At 46.6% G+C, this 17,735-nt stretch overlaps 1 protein-coding gene across 1 annotated transcript in view; it reads left to right on the top strand.

Moving 5' to 3' along the window:
- LOC135386161 (uncharacterized) overlaps positions 1 to 17,735 on the top strand; it is a 93,600-nt gene that overhangs the window by 658 nt on the left and 75,207 nt on the right. Inside the window, exon 2 of the mRNA XM_064615926.1 lies at positions 972 to 1,095. The gene's annotated coding sequence lies outside the window, so the exon portion shown is untranslated. The remainder of the gene's footprint in view (positions 1 to 971; positions 1,096 to 17,735) is intronic.

The following is a 17,735-nucleotide window of genomic DNA, read 5'->3' as shown; positions in this document are numbered from 1 at the left end:
TTTGGAATTCCTACGATCAGTTTTCATGCATGGTGCTCTTCTGCAATAGTTTCCTATGCAATCGTTATAGAAGAATAAAGGAAATAATCTTGGGATAGTGATTCAATAAATAATAGGTCCCCTGTCTAGAGCGCACGCGTCCTTGAGCCACGCAGGTGCATGATGACGTCATACCGTGGCTTCACTGCAGATTGACCAAAGGAGCATTAGTGGAAAAAAACAGTGTAGCCCTGAGACAATAGGATGATGTCTGGACCAATGAGAACTGCCAGCAGGGGGCGCAGGAATGCTCTTCTCACTTAGCTTCACGACCAATGAGAACGGCCAGCAGGGGGCGCAGGAATGCTCTTCTCTCTTAGCCTCTCGCAGATGGCGGTAGGAGCGCGCAGAGGGCGCTACGAGCGCGCGCATGCGTAGCACCCGTAGAGTGGCGCTTACGTCAGTCCACCTCTGGCTCTCGTTGGGAGAAGACGTGCGGTCGTTCGCTCCGTCGTCACTTGATCCCTGGCTGTCGACGAGAGCAGTCGCATCGGTCTGCGCTCCTACTGTGGTGAGGTGATTTGTTGTGTAACTAATGATTTCGCCAACTTTGTTCCCGCTTTGTTTGCGATTTTCGTGCCCGTGCACGTCGGGTGCTGGTTGCTGTTGTCCGGGCATTCCCGCCATTTTCTATCATCTTCTGCCTTGGGACCGGGAGTAGCGCTGGCGTGATTCTTAATAATTTTGTTGTGAGATTAGTTGAGAAAGTAATCGCTAGGGGGTGCAGCTGCGGGGTTTATACAGGACAAAAACCATTACGAGTCAGTTTCTGCCTGCCTCTCGGATGGAGCAGTCGCATGGTTCTGCGCTCCTGTTCTGGTGGGCTCATTTGTTGTGTAACTAATTTTTTTTTTTTGTTAGCTATTGATGGTTTGCATACTCTTGCTTTTCCAGACTCTGTATTACGAGTGTTTTTCTCCTTGCATGCCCAGAGCTGTCCTAACTTGCCCAGACATGCCGTGATGACGTCACAGCTGACGTCACAGGATGTCCGGAACTGGTGGTCATAGCTGCGATGCTTTGCAACCTGCCTCTGTGCTCCGTCGCCCAGCGACGGTAAGCGGCCTTTCCGGACCGCTTTCTTCAAGATGGTGCCGTTGATCTTCAATTAAACTCCTTCTCTCCACTCTATTTCTATCTATTTTTTTCTTTTTTATGGACTCTCATAGTGCACAACGCTCAGCTGGTCTGGACACGAGTTAGACTTTCCCCAATTAGTGTGGTGGCTCCCTGGAGGGTGCTGATTAATGTGGGGGGTCCCAATTAGCTCTAATTGCTAATTAAATCGTGTTCAGGCCAGTTGGGCGTTGTGCACTGTGAGAGTCCAGTACCTACTACTCTCATCATGATGTTTGGTCCTTTCCTATCTGTATGGTTGTACGCGTTTCGAAGGCAAACACCAGCATTTTAAAGATGTTTGCAGAAAAACTCGACATTTTAAGAACATAACCCTTTCATTAGCAAGAAGACATCAATTTTATCAAATGTATGTGTTGTCGCAGCCCTTCATCAGAAATGCCACATCTACTGATGGTTCCAAGGAGATTCACGCAGAATCTTTAGTTTATGTGAAAAGTGCAGTTGATAATGATAACACATTTGCTGTTGGCTGTTGTTGCCAAGGAATCTTCAGAGGAGGACTTACCCGTGTTACATACATGTTATTAACTCTGATACCATTTTTCTCATACAAACATTAACTACAGTTGAGTATGATGAGCACTATCATGTATTTGTTCTGTCTTGCAATGAGGAGCAACGTGTTTTAAGAACTTTAAGCACTATCTCAACAGATCTTCTAAATCTGCATGCATTACCAGATGGTAGACTTGTTGTAAATCCAGGCCATGCACTGTTGTAATGTAATTTCCTGTTCCCTGTTGTTGTATATATTTACTTTTGTTCATGTGAACGAAAACAAACACACCCTCTTTCTACACCTGGGCGACACACTATCACCATATTTCACCTGAGGGTGGAGTACACCAACGTTACACCCTTAGGAACTTCCAAAACAAAGTTGTAGGGTGTGAAAAGGGTGTGATCTTTGTTAATACACCTATTTTACACCTTTAAAGGTGTGAAACAATTTAGAGTGTAGTCCGCGTACGAGCGAGATAATCATGTACTTTTGACATAATGAGGGGTCTACGCGTTATGTGGCACTGCAAGCAGTCACCTGTAAAAAAGCGAGCAGCTTCCCAAGTAAAACAATTTATAGCAAATACATTGCAGAATCATGCATATTCCACAGGACACCCGCTAACATAGCAAACATGCAAATTCCGACGAGTTTATGTTTCCGTCGTTAGGAAGTTTCGTTGTAAACCTCCTCTGCTTGTCGCATTCGAGCGCGTGCGTGGAACGGATATTTTCTTAGGTGAACCTCGTGAACAGCTTTCGACAGAAACTATCAGTGATGGCCAGTAGTTAACTACATGTAGTTAAACTACTAGTTAAACTACCTGATTGTAGTTAAAAAGTAGTTATCAACTACTTGCAGAAATGTAGTGGCAACTACTAGCTAAACTACTATTTTAAGTAGTTAACTACAGTAGTTAGGTTACCTAAGGCGCCAACTACTTCCGATTTTGCCGCAAGCTTTACGGCACGATTGTGCTTCCGACTTTTACCTTGAGCTACTTGTTTGATGAGAACAGAGCTGCAGAGCAATTGTGTCGTGCATGTGTACAAAATCTTGCCTTTTAATGCTTGTCTAGTGAAGCCTCATTTGCTGCGAAATAATTCTGCAACTTAGTTTATCGCGTGGGCACAGAAAGAATCCCGCCACAAGCTTTGTATTTGACGATCGTAGCCATGGCTCCAGCCGAAGTTTATTATTGCTCGCGATTCATATTTAAGTATCCAGCAACACCACGAGGGATTGGTGTTGGACAACGTTAAGTAGTTATAGATGTAGTTAAACTACATTGCAGTAGTTAAAAAAAGTAGTTTTAACTGCTCCCCTGAAAAGTAGTTGAACTACTAGTTAAACTACTCAATCACAAAGTAGTTAGTAGTTATAGTTAAACTACTGTAGAAGTAGTTAGTGGCCATCACTGGAAACTATCACTGGACCGCTGCACTCGAAGCGACTGATAGGAGACAAGAACCGATTTAACTTAACTGCGAATATGTATGAGCGAGAGTACGTGATCGAATGACGGTGTGCAGGCACTTCTTTACTGTGTACACCAAATTACAAGTATATTTCACTTATTCTGTCGCCTATATATCGTGAAAGTTCGTATTTATTTATCATATGGCCCACTAGTTAGGTCGCCGTGGAGCATTTGCCCCTGTTTTTAGTACATCTACTGAATTCTACTGAATTTTCTGACGCCGACCTCCTGAATTTTCGCCTAAGTGACCTGGCAACACTGCAGTTCACCACTTGTCCTTTCCACGACGTCCGAAGAACAACAACGCTTCCTGCTCGGTCGGCTTGCCGGCGCCTCGACGCCGGAGAAACCGCAAAAAAAGAAGGAAAAAGACGGTGAGGTCATATGACGTCAGCAGCTGGCAGCCGAGTGAGGGGGCATTTCTGCCGCGAGATTCAAAGCTCCCTCGCGCTCCAGGACTGCGCGCTACGCTCAAACTTTTTGTGCGAATATGTATCACAGGGCTCAGAATCCTAATTTCTACTTCTCCCGTCATATTTTATTCCGATCATTTCCATGCTCCTTTAAACTGCCTTATTACATTGTACACGTTAAACGAGAGGGATTTGCCCATTCAGGCTGCCTCTGCCTCGATCACGGGAACAGTCTTCTGGACCCCCTGCTAGTATTTAGTAGTCTTTAGTCCTTACTACTTCTGTTTCGGAGCAGTACATATAGAAGTCGGTCACTTATATATGTCTACATAGACAATAAAATCGGAAGATAAATTGCACGCTGCGTAAGTTCGTGTCTGTGACGAAGTATATTAAAAAAAAAAAAAACGAGTGATGCCATCAGCTGTCATAAATACAAGGCGCCACTTTCACGTCTACGAAAACATCCAACAGCTGAGAAGCAGTTGCTAAACCATGTCGCAATGATTTCGATTAGAGTATATTTGAATTCTACAAGTGCTATGCGCGTTGATGAAACCTGATATGTTTGCCAAAAGTGGCACGGCGCATGGCGGACATGGCTGAGAAGAAATTGCACACAACGATTCCCTCGCTCGGAGCTTTTTGAGTCATAAAACCGGTAGCAAAAGTTTCACCTAGTGAAAGCAGTACACTTTATTACTGCGCACAACATGTGAAACGCAATGCCCTTTTGCGATACACATTGCATGGCGTATACTTGGATCATCATTCCGACTTAACGTCGCTGGATACGTCATCGACGCGTGCCGGTGGATCCAAATGCGGGGGTTGCATTGGAAGTTGTCATTGGATTCAAGTTAGTCGTAGTAGTGGCATCTGTATCTGTGATGCCACTGAAGGTAGTAGTCTCGGGGAAAATGTTGTCATCCACATTGTCGGTCCATTCAACCAGCTTTTCTGCTTCCGTCCCCAAATCCTCCGGCTCGCCGGATTGCCACATTGAAGCCAGTACGACTCCCACAAAAAGTACGCTTGCGAGACCAATGGCCATAACTGCCAGAACGAGAGCAGAGCGTCCGCGCGTACCTCGGTTCTGAGGAGTCTCGCGCCCTCCTACAGAGAGAGCACCTTGATACTGGTTAGTGTGGACAGTGGCTGACTCTGGATGATCTCCAGTCAACGGTACGGTCAGATTGAATGCTGCCTTGCCTGTGGACGTAGCCTCTTGCGAGGCTGTCAGGTCGTCAATGGTTAGAGGACGCAGACCGCTAGTTGGCTGCGTGTCCTGAGACCAGAAGTGCATCATCTTAGCCTGCTCCAAGGCCGACGGCGTACGATAAACGTCGCTTGGTTGCGCCATTTGCGGAAAGCAGTAGAAGTCTGGCTGTCAAGCTCAAAAGAATCCGGTCTGGGAATTCAGTCCTTCTTCGTCTTCGTCCTCGGAGGAGTGGCCATTGGCCAGGACTAGTCGTCTTCTTCCTCACTGGGAATGCCGCCTTCTTTGTGTATAGGATGTCTTTTTCTCCGTCCAAAGAGTGGCGCATAGCTCACTGGGTTTCCGTGTAGTGTTCCTAGTAAACGGGTATACAAATTTCTTCCTTGACCGACCTTTTAGTAAGAACTCACACTATACCGATACAAAGCGTAAAACACTTTTGTATTTTCTAATTTTCAGTTTCACGTGTACATCGTAACATGTAGATCCTATGAGGTCATATTGCGTGGTTCAAAATGCGAGATCATATCATTCCGTCGCCGGAACAGAGAAGTGTACCAGGTTGGAATCCCCGCGCCGGCAGTACTGTCTGGGGCGATTTCCGTGATTTTTCCTCAGATATCGTAACGCAAATGCTGGCACAGCTAACCATGAAGTCGTCCATCGAAAATTCCACTCACATCCCAGTTGCAAGTGCGCAAACGAATCGTTCTATCTTATCTCCCGAACAACAACTTTATTTTATGAGGACGATGACTGGGGAGTTTCATCGCATGGGGGGATACCCTCCCACCACCACCACCACCACCTCCCAGGCCATGCGTCTGAGGATTGAGGTCATTAGGATATCAGGTCAGCATCTTAGGATACTGATTTGTTACACTATGACAGAAACGAGCCCCTTTTGCCCCCTTTCTCTTCGTTGATGACGTGAAATGAAAGAATGAAAGACTTCAACAGCTTCACGTAACAAAACAAAACCAGGAACGTGAAAATCAAGGACATTCATTACATAGCATGAGCGTCGACATAGCGAACGCGCGGTTCATAAACTCAATCGAAGGGCTGAATGACGCACCTGTTAGAAGCAGAAATATGATGAGCAGGCCAATTGAAAAGCAAGGATTAGATATTGTGCTGATCACCGTCCATTGTTGGGAGCTCCACTATCTAATCGAATGCGAACTTAAGACGTTAAAATTTTAGCCACTGAGGCAGCTCACGCAAAGGCGATTGGGAAAAGCAAATTTGTGCGTATTGCTCTGGACCTGGATTTCAACATACGCTCAAGCTCAGAAACTAAGGATAATGGCAATTAGGACTTTTCCACCACAGGAATTCCAACTGGAGTGTTAAACATGTGACTTATGGTGATGTACGGTGTTCCAAAAAAAAAAAAAAAGATAATGACGTATTTGCCATAGTGGAAAGATGTACATTGCAGCAGCTCCATAGAGAAAACATACCCATGGACATCCCGCAAGCATGTTGGTTTTATGATAGAAGATGTTTCAATTATGCTGTATGTTGGCCCGTTAGTGACACGCATGCAGTACAGTGTGTGCGTATACTCCGAACAAGATTATCAAGAACCTTGTGAGGTATAGCGTCCTACTTTTGCACCAGAGCTGCTCGGAGGTCCAGGATTGTTGTAGAGGGTGGATGACGCTGTGCAATGCGTCTTCTGAGAACGTCTCATGCATGCTCAATTTAAGTTCTGCGAACGGGCAGGCCATTGTAAGCGGGTGATATCCCCACATTCTATGTACTCCTCCACAAGAGGTGCTCGATGAGGATGCCCGTTGTCATCCATAAACAGGAACTCAGGTTCCGTGGCACCCTGAATAGTCGGACATACTGTTGAAAGACTGATGTCGCGTATCCCTGACCGTTCACAGTTCGTTGTTCAAACATATAGAGAGGAGAGCGTGAACCCAACATTATCCCTCCCCACATTAGAACTCCACCTCCACCAAAGCGATCGTGCTCAAGGATGTTGGAGGCCTCAAAGCGAGTCCCAGGAGCTCTTGAGATGAATACACGTCGTGTATCCCTCTGCAGACCAAACCTGGATACGTCAGGACAGGACACGTGCCCATTGTTCAGTTGTCCAATGAATGTGTTCTCTGCACCATGCTACTCGGGCTCTACGATGGAGCGGGGTTAACGGAATACATCTTGCAGGCTTGCGGTCATAAAGGCTGTGCTCACTAAGTCATCCGTATACAGTATTCCTGGAAATTGTAGTCCCTATAGCAGCTGAAAGGTCTCTGGCTAATTCACCTGTTGTGCTCCTTCTGCGCTGTCCAGCATTCGGAGACAAAAAGTGGTCTCGCGCGGAGTCGTAACCAGCAGACGTTCTGAACTGAAACGCCATGACACATTTCCAGCATGTTGGGACCGCTGCCAAAGTCTAGAAATGACCTTTGAGGGATGTGCATCTCCCTGGGCCACCGCCATCTGGGTTTGGCCAGCCTCCCGTCTGCCCATGACCCTGCCCCGCATAACATCATCAATATGAGTTCACCGAATGTCCATTTCAAAGAAACAGCACTGCTAACTCGCTGAAATGCACAAGGCGAACTCCCTTCTGCATCTGAGTTCTCCTTTGATAAGCCGCTATGTACCACACGCTGTTATCTTGTCCTCCTAGCACCACAATCAGACTGCTCGGGCAACACGTGGCCCTTAGTCATTCAGAAATAGGATGTGGTGCACTTCTCACGATAATTGATTGATCAGGATCTGACATTTTCTTATTTTTCACAAAGATCCTCAATTTTTGAGCATGAGTGTATTTAGCGCGCTCAGAATTCCACACAGCGATTACCTGGCTCGGACGTTTTGGAGTAAAAGAAGCGGAAGCAAAAGTGTCACCCTGTCAAGCCGTACACTTTATTATAGCGCACAACATGTCAAAGGCTGGTAATCACAATACCCCTTTGCGATGCCCATTGCATGGCGTGCTTGCACCATATCATTCCGACGTAACGTCAGTGGATACTTCGTCGACGTGTGTCGTTGGATCCAAATATGGGGTTGCATTGGAGGTAGTCATCGAATTGAAGTTAGTCGTAGTAGTGGCATCTGTATCTGTAAAGCTATTGGAGGCAGTAGTCTCAGGAAAAATGTTGTCACCCGCATACTCGGTCCATTCCACCAATTTTTCTGCTTCCGTCTCCGAGCCCTCCGACCCGCCAAACTCCCACATTGAAGACAGTACGACTCCCACTAGAAGTACGCTTGCGAGACCAATGGCCATAACAGCCAGAAGAAGAGCAGAGCGTCTGCGAGTACCTCGGTTCTGAGGAGTCTCGCTCCCTCCTACAGAGAGAGCTCCTTGATACTGGTTAGTATCAAGGAGCTGGTGTGTGTGGGCAGTCGCTGACTCCGGATGGTCTTCAGTCGATGGTATGGCCTTGCCTGTGGACGTCGGAGGTTTCGAGGCAGTCATATCGGCAATGGTTAGTGGCTGCCGACTGATACTCGGATCCGTGTCCTCGGACGAGAATTGCATCATCTGAGCCTGCTCCAAGCCTGACGGCGTACGATAAACGTTGCTTGGATGCGCCATTTGCGGAAAACAGTAGAAATCTGGCTGTCAAGCTCAAAAGAATTCGGTCTGGGAATTCAGTCGTCTTCTTCCTCACTGGGAATGCCGCCTTCTTTGTCAACAGGATTTCGTCTTCTTCTGCGTCGAAAAAGTGGCGCATAGTTCACTGGGTTTCCGTATAGTGTTCGTAGTAAACGGATCGATATCTTTCTTACTTGAACGATCTTTTAGTAAGAACTCACTTAGCTATACCTATACAAAGGAGCATAAAACAACTTTTTTTATTTTCTAATTTTATTTGTAACATGTAGATCATAACTGTATATCATGTAAATCGTAAGATATACATCTTATCAGGTCGTACTGTGTGATTCAAAATGCGAGATTATCATTGCGTCGCCGGAACGGAAGATAAACCAGGTTGGAATCCCCGCGCCGGCTGTGCTATCTGGGCGATTTCAGTGAGTTTTCCTCAGACGTCGTAACGCAAATGCTGGCACAACTAACCATGAAGTTGTCCATTGAAAATCCCAGTCATAGCCCTGTTGCAAGTGGGCAAACGAATCGTTCTATCATATCTCCCGAACAACGATTTTATTTGATGATGATGATGAGTGGGGTGTTTCATCGCATGGGGCGATACCCTACCACGGCGTGCGTCTGAGGATTCAGGACATCAGGATGTCAAGTCAGAATCTTAGGATACTGATTTGTTACACTACGACAGAAACAAGCCCCTTTTGCTCTCTTTCTCTTCGTTGATGACGTGAAATGAAAGAATGAGCGGCTTCAGGGACTTCACGCAACAAAGCAATGCAAGGTACGTGAAAGTAAAGGACGTCCATAACATTGCTGAGCGTCGACATAACGAACGCGCTGTTCATAAACTCGACTGAATGACGCACCTGTTAGAAGCTGGAATATGATGAGCAGGCAAAGTGAAAAGCGAGGATTAGATACTGTGCTGATCACTGTCCATTGTTAGGAGCTCCGCTATCTAATTGAATGGGAACCTAAGAGCTAAAATTTTAGCCACTGAGGCAGCTAACGCAGAGGCCATTGGGAAAAGCTAATTCTGGACCTGGATTTCAAAATATTTAGTGCGCTCAGAATTCCACACAGCGATTACCTTGCTCGGACGTTTTGGAGTCAAAGAAGCGGCAGCAAAAGTTTCACCTAGTGAAGCACTGCACTTTATTACAGCGCACAACATATCAAAGGCTGGTAATCACCATACCCTTTTGCGATGCCCATTGCATGGCGTACTTGCATCATCATTCCGACGTAACGTCAGTGGATACGTCGTCGACGTGTGTCGTTGGATCCAAATATGGGGTTGCATTGGAGGTCGTCATTGAATTGAAGTTAGTCGTAGTAGTGGCATCTGTATCTGTAGCGCTATTGGAGGTGGTAGTCTCAGGAAAAATGTCACCCGCATACTCGGTCAATTCCACCAGTTTTTCTGCTTCAGTCTCCGAACCCTCCGACTCGCCGAATACCCCGATTGAAGCCAGTACGACTCCCACTAGAAGTATGCTTGCGAGACCTATGGCCATAACTGCCAGAAGAAGAGCAGAGCGTCTGCGGGAACCTCGGTTCTGAGGAGTCTCGCGCCCTCCTATAGAGAGAGCTCCTTGATACTGGTTAGTGTGGGCAGTGGCTGACCCCAGATGGTCTTCAGTCGATGGTATGGCCTTGCCTGTGGACGTCGGAGGCTTCGAGGCAGTCATATCGGCAATGGTTAGTGGACGCAGACTGCTACTCGGATCCGTGTCCTCGGACCAGAATTGCATCATATTAGCCTGCTCCAAGCCTGACGGCGTACGATAGACGTTGCTTGGTTGCGCCATTTGCGGAAAGCAGTAGAAATCTGGCCGTCAAGCTCAAAAGAATCCGGTCTGGGAATTCAGTCCTGCTTCTTCTTCTTCGTCTTCGGAGCAATGGCCGTTATGCACTAAGGGCGATTGGCCAGGACTAGTCGTCTTCTTCCTCATTGGGAATGCCGCCTTCTCTGTCTATAGTATTTCTTCTTTTTCTGCGTTGAAAAAGTGGCGCATATACCCATACAAAGTATCATAAACCACTTTTTTATTTTCTGATTTTAATTTTGACATGTAAATCATAACTGTAGATCATGTAAATTATATGTAGATCCTATCAGGTCAGACAGGTGAACCAGGTTGGAATCTCCGCGCCGGCAGTGCTGTCTGGGCGATTTCCGTGAGGTTTCCTCAGACGTCGTAACGTAAATGCTGGCACAACTAACCACGAAGCCGTCCATTGAAAATCCCAGTCACATACCTGTTGCAAGAGCGCAAAGGAATCGTTCTATCTTATCTCCCGAACAACAACTACTCCCTCCCTCGCCGTGCGTCTGAGTGTTCAGATCATCAGGATGTCAGGTCAGCACCTTAGGATACTGATGCGTTACACCGTAACAGAAATGAACCCCTTTTGCTCTCTTTCTCTTCGTTGATGATGTGAAATGAAAGAAGGAACGACTTCAGCAAGTTCACGTAACAAAGCAAAACAAGGTACGTGAAACTCAAGGATATTCATGACATTGCATGTGCGTCGATGTAGCGAACGCGCTGTTCATAAACTCGATTGACGGGCTGAATGACGCACCTGTTAGAAGCAGGAATATATGATGAGCAGGCCCAGTGAAAAGCAAGGATTAGATATTCTGCTGATCACCGTCCATTGTTAGGAGCTACACTATCTGCTCGAATGGGAGCTTAAAGCCTAAAAGTTTTAGACACTTCCCTCGAAGCCCGGTGGCAAGCGAGGCAGAGGCAACTTGGGAAGCGCTAATTAGTGAGCACGTCTCTAAAGCTGCACTTCAAAAGAGCAGGCGAGCTCAGAGCTCCGACCAGCGATTCCGTGGCTGGGGAAGTTTTCTAGTTATGGAACAGGACAGCTTAATTACTAGGTTTTCTATACGGTGCATTAGCTGCGAATACTGTGCATTTTGCGGCTTATTCTTCTGGAGGTTCCAGGATCCATTGTCCGAATATTATGAAACAAGACGCTTTCGAATGGGAAAAGGCCATGATTGAATGTACCCGGCCGCGCCAAATGTTGCTAATTAGCTTCAGCGTAACTCCATGCGTGCTGACCATGACCAAATTACGTCGTGCTGACATGACGTAATTTTCGGTGGCATTTCTTCAAAAATAACCAGATAACAAGTCTTGAGGTATTCGAACATGGGATAAGTTACTGTGCCACGCTTGCCTGCCCAGTGCTGCGGCGATGGTGTCTTCTCATCCAATTCCGCAACTGTTCTTTTCCCATATGCAGACGTATCTTGAGCAGCAGAGCTATAGAAGCATGAGCTTCCACCAAATTCTGAAGTTTTGTGAATTAAAAATTAGAGAGATCTGGCGAGCTATTTTTGTTCTTATCTACGACGTTCCACGCTCGCGGTCAGACGACATTGTTCCACGAGGTTACGGCCGCAGCAACACATGACAGCGGGTGTTTCTAGCCAGTACGCAGTACCTAACGGCTAAATCAGAGGCACGACAAAGATAACCAACATATGCAGGGAATGATCTGTAGGATGGCAATTGACGAAAAGCTAGCTCCATTTCAGATCATTTCTTGGGCGTTGGCGAGGCTTAAAGAGCGTGTAAGAGCGCGAAAACAAAAGTACCAGGCAGAGCAGACATTATGATTACGCAAGCCCTGGGGTGCATATTCGTACCAAAAATACCAGCGTAGCGTGCAATCCTGGTGCACAAGAGGTTTCAATCACGGCCGGAATACAGCCCGGCCGTGTTTCAGTCTCGAAGGTCAGGAAAGCTTCTTCTTCTCTGGTGCCACTCCCCGACGTCATGTCTCATCTCTGCCCAATAGTGACGTGTGTGTCCTCTTTTCCCTTTCTTCTCTTTCTCTTTCCCTTTCTCTTCTCGACAAGTACCTGGCGGAGATAGCCAGCGCTGCGCGCCTTCTTGTAAAGTAATTTCCACACGAAATTCGCACTTCACAAGGGAAATCTTTTGCGTGACAGATCCTGACGGTAGTATGTTCATAAGAAAAATACATGTTTCAAGTGCCTACGATGCCCTTTTAAGTGTTGAGTTTTTCTTCATTCTTCACTCAGCCTTTCCGTTGCAACAAATGAAGTTTCAAAGTATCACTGACAGCGGCCGCGGTTTCAGTTTCTCTACATTTCTCCTTCCTTCTTTACCTCCGTCACCGTGTTTTACCTGAAACCCCGCTTTGCCGTACTATCGCACTATTCCATTCCCTCAACACACATGACACATCAGCAATTCACTCCCTTTGAGAATTTTCGTGCCGTCAGCATTTGAAACGGGCCTCTTAGGCAGACGCGCTGCCGCACCTATCGATAGACTTCGACGCGTTGAACTACACGCAAGAAAAAATATGCAACACAGCATTTCTCAGGAGACGGCTTCACCGAAGCATGCGGTAACAGAAATCAATAAAGTGTGTTTGGCTGCAGGCAGTACGAACTGATGAGGTGTATTCCCTTCTTCCATTGCTAGGTAAGCTACATTAACAGCTACCAGGAGCTTATAAGTTGATAAGTAAATTTAAAAAATATGGAGCTACAGGAGTGTCTCTAGCGAAGAAGCTTTTCTTAAAGACGCATGAGAAACAAAACTTTTTTTTCTTTTTTTTTTTTTTTTTTTTCAGAGCATAAAACGAAGTGCGATGTCTGGCTCATCTCGCGTGTCGGCATAAACTGTGAGAACAGTGGCAAAATTTGTTTCCTCGGACTGAAAAATATGGGATGATGTGAGTGGTGGGGAAGAGAAGTCGCGCATGTTGTCGCTGAAATAAGGCATCGTGTTTTGTCCATCATATACGAAAAATGGGCTCGGCTATAGATGCGGCCAAGAAGGGTAGTTTCTACGTAATTCGATGTAATACATGGCAACAGCAGAAGACGGATGCTGCGAGTATGCCGGAATCCCCTCTCTGAAATTTGGAGAAAACGTCACTCGCACAAGGCCAACCAGGTGGTGGTGGTGGCAGTGTGGTGGTGGGCGATGGAACTGCTTGGCGTATAGTCGGCCACGCTCAGGCGGACAACGCCCCGATATTGCAGGGGGGTGGTACGTCCTGGGCAGACTTCACGGGGAACTGCACCGACACCTATCTTAAAGCGTCTGAGGTGAACCCAAGAAAAACATTCAGACAGCAGAGCCGGCGCCCAGGTTCGAACTCCAGTCACCTCTCATCATCGTAGCCCCTCATCAACGTCAATCAGTAGGTGAGCGCCCTTTGGCGTGATCCCATCATCCAAGCCCCAATCATCCAATTCGCCCCAAAAATAACTTGCTAAGTACTGCCGTACAAATAAAGAGGGAAGCACCACGGTAAGCGGCTCTTTTCGCAGCGCACATTATGCGTGGATTCTTTTATGATATGCGTTCCGTTTCTTTTTTATTTCAACTTTATGATAATTGCTTTTACGAATGGATTTCTAAATTTGCTGAGTTAAGGTCACATTTCCTTTTTTCTTTTTTGACACCATAAGAATTGTGTGTAAAGGAACGGGTGTTGCAGGTGGTTGGACAGTACAGCCCGGGGTGCAGTGTCTTCCCCGCGTCTTCCAAAAGATTCCAGACTCGAAAACTTCCAAAGCTGGGAGGTTGCGCGGTAGCATTTGCACGGTGAAGAACGTGACTCCGCGACCATGTGGGGCACACACTGGGTATATAGACGGAAGTGTGTCCGTTAACTCGCAATGTGCAGCTCGCAAAGCATAGAAAGCGGTTGTCAGTTTGGCGTCCTGCTTCCCTCCCGCTTCACGTTAACGTTTGATCCAAACCAACTTCTTCTTCTTCTTCTTCTTCTACCAATGACGGTGGTGGTGGTGGTAGGGCTTGCCGTTGCTACCAATGACCAACCAACCAACCGCCAACCAACCAACTCGTTCGCTTCAGTACGCTCGTAGCCTTCGTTTTCTTTCTGTTGCAGAAATGCTTGTGCAGAAGTTCGTACATGCATCATTTATCTATTTATTTATTTTAAAGATAACAGAAACAATTTGAATGGGATGCAACAAACACCTTTTTACAGGGAAGATGTTGCGTGTAGCAGAATTAATGTGATATCCTTTTTCTACTCGGTCGATGACGCATACTACCCCCCCCCCTATCCCTCACTGCTTTTTGCTGTCCTCTCTCCATCTGTTCACATCTGTACGCCGCCGATAGCCACAGCTTCTTCGCGACGCATAAACACGGAATTAAAAGAACAAAAACAAAAAACGTTTACAAAGAGTGCAGCGGAAGAACTTCTCAAATGACAAGTGTATTTATGTGTTACTGTTGTGCCTAAGGCTCTTCGCTTAACAGTTCTCTACCAGTTCGTTGATTTTCTTCCGCTCTACTACGCGTGCTTTGCATGATTTTATGTAGTACATGGCTTCGTAGAGCTCGCGCCAATACAGCACACTCCGACCTATACAAGAAGAGGCATGAAAGAGTCGATTTGTAAGAATCGTATTCCTTGGGTATGAGGACCACAAAAAACACAGACACACGGATGATGAAACAGACGAAGAGACGGCTCAACGCTCAACCGGACAACTCATCGTACAACGGCACAACGCATGACAACTGTACAACTCGGCGAGCAACGTGGTTTGTCTATGTTCATTTCTACCCAATACGGGACCGTAGCTAGAGCGCATGCGCAGAGCGACGGATTCTTTCCTCTCTGCAGACGCAACCGACATTAGAGGCTGCGGCGCCCTCTGTGAGGCGCGGGCGGAAGCGCTTTACTGGATGCTTCAGACACTCTTCCGCGGACTCCAGAATCCCACCTCCCACCCCCCACCTTTATACCTCCACTTTACAGCTATATCGCTGTAAAAACTAGCAGATATGACACAAGTTACGGTGGCATCTAGTGAAGGACAGCGGCAGAGTCGTTTAGTTGAGCTCGCCTGCCGATACATACATGGTTCGCCCCGTCGATTATAGTCCGTAGCAAGATCATCTGTCGTACGTACCCTTCCTATAGTGCGGCCCATAATGCCGCTGTTCACTTCCGCATACACACGTAATACCGTCCCCGCTGCTACTGCGAGCGACGAGAAGCCGGTACGCGCGCGGCGCACTTCTTCACATCCTGTGTCATGTGAACCGGCAAACTCCGCCCTCCGCTGTACTTTTTCTCTGAGGAGGTACGTCACAAAACGTCACAGTCGACGTGACTCTCTGAAACTACCAATCCGCATTGCGCGTCTCTTCCTCGTTTCTTCCGTCCATCTCGCGCCAAGGGAGAGAACTGTTGTCGGGGGTACAACGTACGGGGCAGGATCTTCACGAAATTGAGCCCTTAACAGCTGCCAAAGAAATCCGAATGCTCACTGCGGCGCAATCAGCCATATACACCGAGAAAACGCAAGAATACTGTTGTATTGTCATCAACGAGCAGGTCTACGAGTAACAAGAATATGGTATGTGTTGTCAGCATATAGCAATCTTTTACTGAAGACTGAATATGGTCATCACATCGTCAGATAAGAAAATGAATAGGATGACATGAATTAGAAATAAGCTCTGTGCATTGTCATCGAGTAGATCATCAAGTGAAGGTCATAAGAAATGCGTATCATCACCAATTTGGGCACCCATGAAGGTAGTCTGTTTTACACAGACCGAAACTGAATCTTGATAACGAGGGTGGTTCCATAAGTTTCCGGGTCGACCAACTTTTAATAGTCATAGAGACGAAACAAGTGTATCACTTTTCGACATAGTCACCCTTAACTTCGATGCACTTTTGACACCTTTTAACCAGCATTCTTATACCCTTGAAAAAATAGTACGAAGTTTTGTCCGCAAAATGCTGGAAAATGCTTTTGGAAAGACCCAGCCTTTCTGAGATTTCCTTCACCTTCAGACGCCTGTCGCTCAGCACTTCCTCCTCGACAAGAGACAAATTTTCTTGTGTCACCATTTCCACTGGACGACCATCGCGTGGATCATATTCAATGGACTCTCGCCCCAGTCGAAACTGCTTAGCCCAGTCTTTTACCGTTGTGTACGACGGAGAGGCTTCCCTGTACACGTTGTCTAGTCGCGCTTTAATACCTTTAGGCGAAAGTCCCTCTTTTGTCAAGAATTTTATCACAGCGCGGTACTTGATTTTTTCCATTTTAACTGAAGAGTGCACCCTGGCTGTTTGAAATGCCGCTCTCCAACCGACAAAAGCATGGAGAGGGTTGAGGGTGGTGCTCCGGCCCTCCAACAGATGGCGCCACACGTCCTTAATCGCATTGTCAAATTCGCGCGCATTTTCTACCTCGGGCCGGAAACTTATGGAACCACTCTCGCACATGCTGAATAACAGCGCTGACAACCAAGGGGAGATTGCTTTTTTGTACGTGCCATACCGTGCTAAAAATCTAAAACTCCCGAAGAGTCGTACGGGGCCAGTATAGTGCTAGTGCACTTCCCAGAATTTTATTTGCCAATCACCTTGCCCATAGTGGAAACGACGAGCGCGGGCGTTAGCCAGTGACTAGTCACGAATGGTGTGTGTGCGGAGTCCTGCCCTGAATGTCTGGAGGCAGCCCACGTTGCCACAGTCTTGGCTACCGAAAGCTATATAGGCAGCACACAGACAGAAAGAGACGATGATGAGATGGGCTGATACCGGCCAGCAGGCAGGGCGCTGCCCCACTGACAATGGAGAGAGAGAAATGATGGAGATGATGACGGAGATAGCAGTTCAGGTGATCAAAGCACGATGCAGGTGCCATGGCAACTTCACAAGGGCTCTGCTGTCCACAAAGGCTCAACAGGAACAATACAACGTCATTTGAATAAGTGACATGAGTACAGAGGAGAGTATCCTGGACAGTGAACGAAGAAGTCGTGACCCCGAGCATCTACACATATGCACAATAACAAGAAAACCTGACGAAGCAAAAATGCAACAATAATATTAAAATAAGACTGGTTACCGGTTAATGAACAACTTCCGAAGATATGTTCTACTATGATTGGTTACAATACTCCTGTTAACAGTATACACATTAAGCGTTACTGGTAAGTTGTACCGAAGCATCTGATTCCCAAAGTTTGTTCAGCAGAAAGGGACCTTCCACTCCATAGCGCCGCGAACGCAGATTGGGGTGTTAGGGTTATGCCGTTCAATTCCAGAGAGCGATGTAAAAAACGAAAAAAGAAAACGCTTGTGAATGTTATTACCGAATATATAAGCACAAAGTTACCTGCAGGTGTACATATTGTGTATTTTAATTATGCCTAAGCGCCTTAAATGAGCATTCTGTTGTGTGTAATGAGATTTCCTTGTTATGTAACGAATGACTTTCTTTTGTGATTCTGGTAGAGGTGACATCGGTTGATGACAGAAAATCTCAAAAGTGACAG

The sequence above is a fragment of the Ornithodoros turicata genome, chromosome 2 (genome assembly GCF_037126465.1).
Source record: "Ornithodoros turicata isolate Travis chromosome 2, ASM3712646v1, whole genome shotgun sequence".
Lineage (NCBI taxonomy): Eukaryota > Metazoa > Arthropoda > Arachnida > Ixodida > Argasidae > Ornithodoros > Ornithodoros turicata.
The sequence above is the reverse complement of the archived record's forward strand: the minus strand, read 5'-3'. Positions and strand labels throughout refer to the sequence as shown.